The sequence below is a fragment of the Piliocolobus tephrosceles genome, chromosome 17 (assembly GCF_002776525.5).
Source record: "Piliocolobus tephrosceles isolate RC106 chromosome 17, ASM277652v3, whole genome shotgun sequence".
Classification (NCBI taxonomy): domain Eukaryota; kingdom Metazoa; phylum Chordata; class Mammalia; order Primates; family Cercopithecidae; genus Piliocolobus; species Piliocolobus tephrosceles.
In genome coordinates, this window is record NC_045450.1 from 11,347,097 (window position 1) to 11,353,096 (window position 6,000).

Here is a 6,000-nt window from a genome sequence, read left to right on the forward strand (position 1 = left end):
TCCAAAGGGCCTGTCAGCACCAAATTCCACGTCCTGTGAGTTTGGGAAGAGGCCAAGCTAGACGCCTTCCTCCAGCGGGTACTGCTCATTTTAGAAAGTGAGTCAGTCTGGGCGTGGCGGCTCACAGCTGTAACCCCAGCACTTTGGGTGGCCGAGATGGGTGATCACCTGAAGCCAGGAGTTTGTGACCAGCCTGGCCAACATGGCAAAACCCTGTTCCTACTAAAAATACAAAAATTAGCCAGGCGTGGTGGTGCATGCCTGTGGTCCCAGCTACTCGGGAGGCTGAGGCAGGAGAATTACTTGAACCCAGGAGGTGGTGGTTGCGGTGAGCTGAGATCGTGCCACTGCACTCCAGCCTCGGTAACAGATGAGACTGAGACTCTGTCTCAAGAAAAAAAAAGGGGAGTCAGTGCCTGCCCTGGGGTCTTCCGTCGGACAGCTGTGCATTACTGCAGGTGAAGGTTTTCACAGAGCACAGCTGAGCCTCGTCATCCTGCATGTAGGACTCAGTGTTGTCAAAAGTAGCTGATTATCAGCTCCACCTGGGCTGTTTTTAACCTGGTGCTTACCCATATCTTTAATTAGTTAGGATCCACGTGCTGGGGCTTAGGGAAGTCTAAGCTTTTAGAAAGCTCTCCGGTGAGTCTTGTCATCAACCAGGCTTGGCAGCCACAGATCTACAGCTTCCTGGCCCAGACACACCTGGGCCACAGGAGGGGTCAGAGCTGCTCGTGGCACTGGTTGTGAACTGGCAAAGGCTCCCTCGGGTGGGGATCCTGGAGCCCTGAGAACAAGGACCAAGGGGCCTACGCACGCCCCAGGCTTCTGAGGAGGAGAAGAAAGGAAGGATGGAAAAAGCCCATGTGGAGAAACAGGGCTGTTCTACCTCTTGGATGTCCGGGACCATCTTGATGCTGGGCCGTTGCAAGGTAGTGATATCAAGTTCCCTTTTTAAAAAGCCCTGTGGCTGGGTGCAGTGGCTCCCTCCTGTAATCCCAGCACTGTGAGAGGACAAAGCGGGTAGATCACCTGAGGTCAGGAGTTCCAGAGCAGCCTGGCCAACGTGGTAAAACCCCGTGTCTACTAAAAATACAAAAATTAGCCGGGTGTGGTGGCGGGTGCCTGTAATCCCAGCTACTTGGGAAGCTAAGGCAGGAGAGTCTCTTGAACCCGGGAGTCAGAGCTTGCAGGGATCTGAGATGGCGCCACTGCACTCCAGCCTGGGCAACAGAACAAGACTGCATCTCGGGGAAAAAAAGAGTGAGCGCTTTTACAGAAAACTACTAAGTAAACAATAGTACAGTGGTACCCAAGTGACTGATATTTGGATACTTTTTCTTGATGTTCTAAAGTAGAGCTGCACTATCTAATGTGATTGTCACCAGCCTCATGGAGCTGTGGAGTACTTGGAGTGTGCTGGTGTGACAGGCGGAGTTGCCAGACTTAGTAAACACAAGTTGAGGGTGCCTCCCTCTCCACCAGTGTGGGCTGTGCACGGTGACTTCCTTCCAGGATGGAAAGGGGGATCAAAGAGTAACTTTACAGTGGTGAAACCTGACAAACTGCCTCAGCCAGCTGGCCAAGGTTAATATCAAGCGATACATCACGTTAATAGCACACATGGGGCCCTAAGACACCTGAGGCCCTAGGAGGCCAGGACTTAGAAGCCTCAAATTCCGCAGCCAGTCCTCTTCTCAGTGCCCTCACGTGGCTCCTGCAGAGAGTAGGGACAGTGCCTTAAGGGGCCTTTGGGAGCTTGATGTGACCACATGAGGTCTCTTGGAGGCCTGGAGAGGCATTTGCAGACATAGTGTCTCCCATAGGTATGACAGCTGGGGTTGGTGCTTGAGACCTCTGGTCAGAGCCTGTAATGCCACGTCATGAATTGCCACAAACTTAGCAGCTTAAAAAACTGTGTATTAATATCTCACAGTTTCTGTGGGTCAGGGTCTGGCAGGGTGTGGTTGGGTTCTCTGCTTAGGGCCTTGTTAGGCCAAAATCAAGTGTCGGCCAGCTGAGTTCTCTTCAGGAGGCTCTGGGAAGAATCCAGAATGGGCGTCCAGGCTCGTCAGGCTGTTGGCAGAATTCAGTTCCTTGCAATTGTAGGGCTGAGGTCCCATTTCCTTGCTGGCTGTAAACTGGAGGCTCCTGGAGGTCCCCTCCATCTTCAGGAACAAGCCTCGAATCTGCCTCGTGCTCTCCAGCCTGTGATTTCCTGTGCCCGGGTTTAGAGAGGGCTCATGTGATTGGCTCAGGCCCTCTACCTTAAGGTCAAGTGATTTGGGACTTTACGTCTGCAAAATCACTGCAGAGCAACACCTAGATTCATGTTCGATTGAATGCCTGGGGGAAGGTGTATCCAACAGGGGTGGGAATCGGGTCTGTGGAGGGGAAGGGGTATCCCAAAATTCTGTCCACAAGGACCTGCCAGATGGAACAGCACAAGGGGGCTTCAGATCCAGACAGCACGGTTCCAATCCCAGCTTTACAACCACTCAATAAATGGTTTGGGACACATAGCCTCTTTGGGCTTCTCTTTCCTCACTTTGCAAAATTGGAGTAAGAACAACCTTGTTCACAGGCCTGTAGTCCCAGCTACTCAGGAGGTTGAGGCAGGAGAATCACTTGAACCCAGGAGGCGGAGGTTACAGTGAGCCAAGATGATACCACTGCACCCCAGCCTGGGTGACACAGCAAGACTCCATCTCACACACAAACACACACACAAAACAGCCTTGTTAAATTCATCCTGTGTGTTGATGCGCTGGCTGTAATATTCCTGCTATTATTAGTCACTTGCTCCCAGAGCTGCCCTGCCCATTGCGAGAGCTCTTTTGTCTTTCTAGGTGGGAGAATCGTGTTTTCCCTGCCTTTACCACATTCTCTGCCTCTCTGGCTGGTGTCATGGTCCTTTAAGGAGAGTGAGTGCATTGACTCCGGGATCTAGGTCTCCCCAGTTTGGCGGCTGGCCCTGGCTTGGCATGAGAAATAAATGTCAGTGGGAAAAATCTTTTTAAAGATGTATGTATGTAGTAAAATGCATATCCAAACACAAACGTTGTTGCGCATGTTGATGTGTCTTAAGAAACCCGGGGTAGCAAAGTTTGTTAGGTGAACGTTATTTTCTCTCTCCTTTCTCATTGCATGGCGCATGGAAGATGAGATTTTGGCTTTAGCATTTCGCTGTGAGTGTCCTGTTTATTTCATGGTCATGGGCCTTTAGTACCAAATTTACTTGAAAACCTTGTGAAATTATTTATACAGAAAGAAAGAATGAGGAATCATGGGTAATGGGAAAGCAACCAGCCAGTTTTGCAAAAATTCCAACATGAGTGATTTATAACTAATTGGAAAAACATGTCTCTTCTCAGTTGCCTTAATCCTTTTTGCAGTGCGGGGTGCCATAAGCATTCCCAGAAGGTTTAAGGAGCATAATCAGCTCCCAAGTTGGTCTGCACAGTGACAAAAAAGGACAAAGGGCTCTGCCTGCATCTGAGGGTCCTTCGGTCACGGCCAGCTCTGTCTCGGAGAGCAAAGACCCTGTCTGTCATCAACCTTCCTGGCGAAGGCAAGGGAATGGGTTTGGGATAGTAGAGTGTGGGCACTTGTTCTGGCTGGAAACTTAGCCTTCAAAACAAGATTCCGGAGGCAGAGTTTGAGACCCAAACAGGAAAAGGAAATGCCCAGTGTTGAAGTACTCAGCGGAGGGGTCCCGAACCGTTTGATTATAAGCACAGTGTTGGGTCCTTATGCACTTTTACAAAGTTATTTTCAGAGATGCGGAAGTCGATGGTCCCCACTTTCTCTTCCTCATTGGAGTTCCCTGGAAAAGAGTGTTCCCAGGGACAGATGATCTGACGGGGCCACAGCCTCACCAGTGTCCTTAAGAGGGAAACCTGTCAGCAGAGGGGACCTCAGCCCGGGCTGATCACATGGGCTGTGCTAGGCCAGGATCTGCGGAAACCAATAGCCTGCCCTTAAAGCTCCCAAGTCAGACCGGGTCGGTCATGGTCCTGGCTTCACTAGCCAGTCTCAGTCCCTGACTTCATCTCTTGGGGTCAACGCAATGTTGTTTGTGAGATAGAGAGAATGGCATTGCCCCTACCCCCACCAGGGTGGCTTCAGGATGAAATTCAACACGGGAAGCACCCTCCCCCACCCCCATGGACCAAGAGGTGATACTATTAGAGTTATATGGGTTTGTGGTTTCCCCTTACTGTCTCCACTTCCTTCCTGAAACCCTGAAAGAGGCTTCGCAGGAAAGGAAGGGTCTTTCAGATGCCTGAGTGCAGCTGGGAATGGCTGTCCCCTGTTAGCCAGGCTGGTTGGAGCCCAGGGTGATTTGGCTGGGTTGTGGGTTTGAACCACCAGAGCCAATGAGGCATAGCTGGCCCACTGCCGAGTGCTGCCAGCCATCCTACAAACGCCGTCATGGCTCATCCCTGGAAGACGCTCCAGCGTTGAACAAAAGGGTTGCCGGGTCTTGTCCTGATCAGGACAGGCCACTCTAGAGTGATCTATCATCATACTGTAAGGACAGATCTGCGTCCTGTGCCTCCCAGGGACCTTGAGCCCAGAATACACATGACAGGGCCCCAGCCCATGGGCGCTGGCCCCTCTTGTTAGTATTCATTATGCACTTACGTGAAGTGCACCTGCTCTTGAGGGGGACAACCAATGATTAAAATAGTTGAGGGCAGGTCACCAGGCTGTTTCAGGCTCCATTAAGAAATGACTCTGAGAGGGTTACTTTAGAGCAAGGGAAGGGTCTTCCTGTTTCAGGGGCTCTGTGCCTGGCCAGCATCACCCCCACTCTTTTTTTTTTTTTGTTTGTTTTTTGTTTTGTTTTGTTTTTGAGATGCAGTCTCACTTTGTCACCCAGGCTGGAGTGCAGTGGCGCAATCTCGGCTCACTGCAACCTCCGCCTCCCAGGTTCACACCATTCTCCTGCCTCAGCCTCCTGAGTAGCTGGGACCACGAGCGTGTGCCACCACTCCTGGCTAACTTTTTGTATTTTTAGTGGAGACGCGGTTTCACTGTGTTAGCCAGGATGGTCTCAATCTCCTGACCTCGTGATCCGCCCACCTCGGCCTCCCAAAATGCTGGGATTACAGTCGTGAGCCACCAGCCAGTGTCTTACTTTATGGAAACCCCAGCCTACTCCAGCCACCCAAGAACCTTCATTAAGTGGCTTTGAAGTAGGAACGGCTACTTAATTTGCAGGGATCAGCACAAAATGAAAATCAATAATTTTCAGAAATTAAGATTCAAGATGTTAACAGCAGAGCATTCAAGCAAGCATTGGGGACCCTTCTGAGCACAGGGCCCTGGCTGTACAGTTTGTACACAGCCCAGGTCTGGAGAGAGTGCAAGGCAGACAGCTGGCTTGCAGCATGTGAGTGAACTGAGTCACCCTGCCCTTTGTGGGAGTTGATGTGCATCTTTTCTAGGCTGTTGGCCTGGGCAGGGCTGATTACGCGAGTGGGGCTTACCCTGGTCTGGACTGAATGTGATACACTGTGACAAGTTGAAGGGAAGGGGATTGGAGTAGGGTGCTGCAGGCAGCATCATCTCTGTACAACAGGAAGTCTCTGAGCTTGGACACATGACTTGATCACCTGTCCAAGGTTCGCAGTGAAACCCAGAAAGCCAGGCAATGATGCATTGAAGCTGTTACTACCCTAGTTTAATGGCATTTTCCAATACCATTAAAAACTTTTGGCCAGGTGCAGTGGCTCACGTCTATAATCCCAGCACTTTGGGAGGCCGAGGCGGGCAGATCACGAGGTCAGGAGATCTAGACCATCCTGGCTAACACAGTGAAACCCTGTCTCTACTAAAAATACAAAAAAATAGCCAGGCATGGTGGCAGGCACCTGTAGTCCTAGCTACTCGGGAGGCTGAGGCAGGAGAATGGTGTGAACCTGGGAGGCGGAGCTTGCAGTGAGCCGAGATCGTGCCACTGCACTCCAGCCTGGGCGACACAGCAAGACTCTG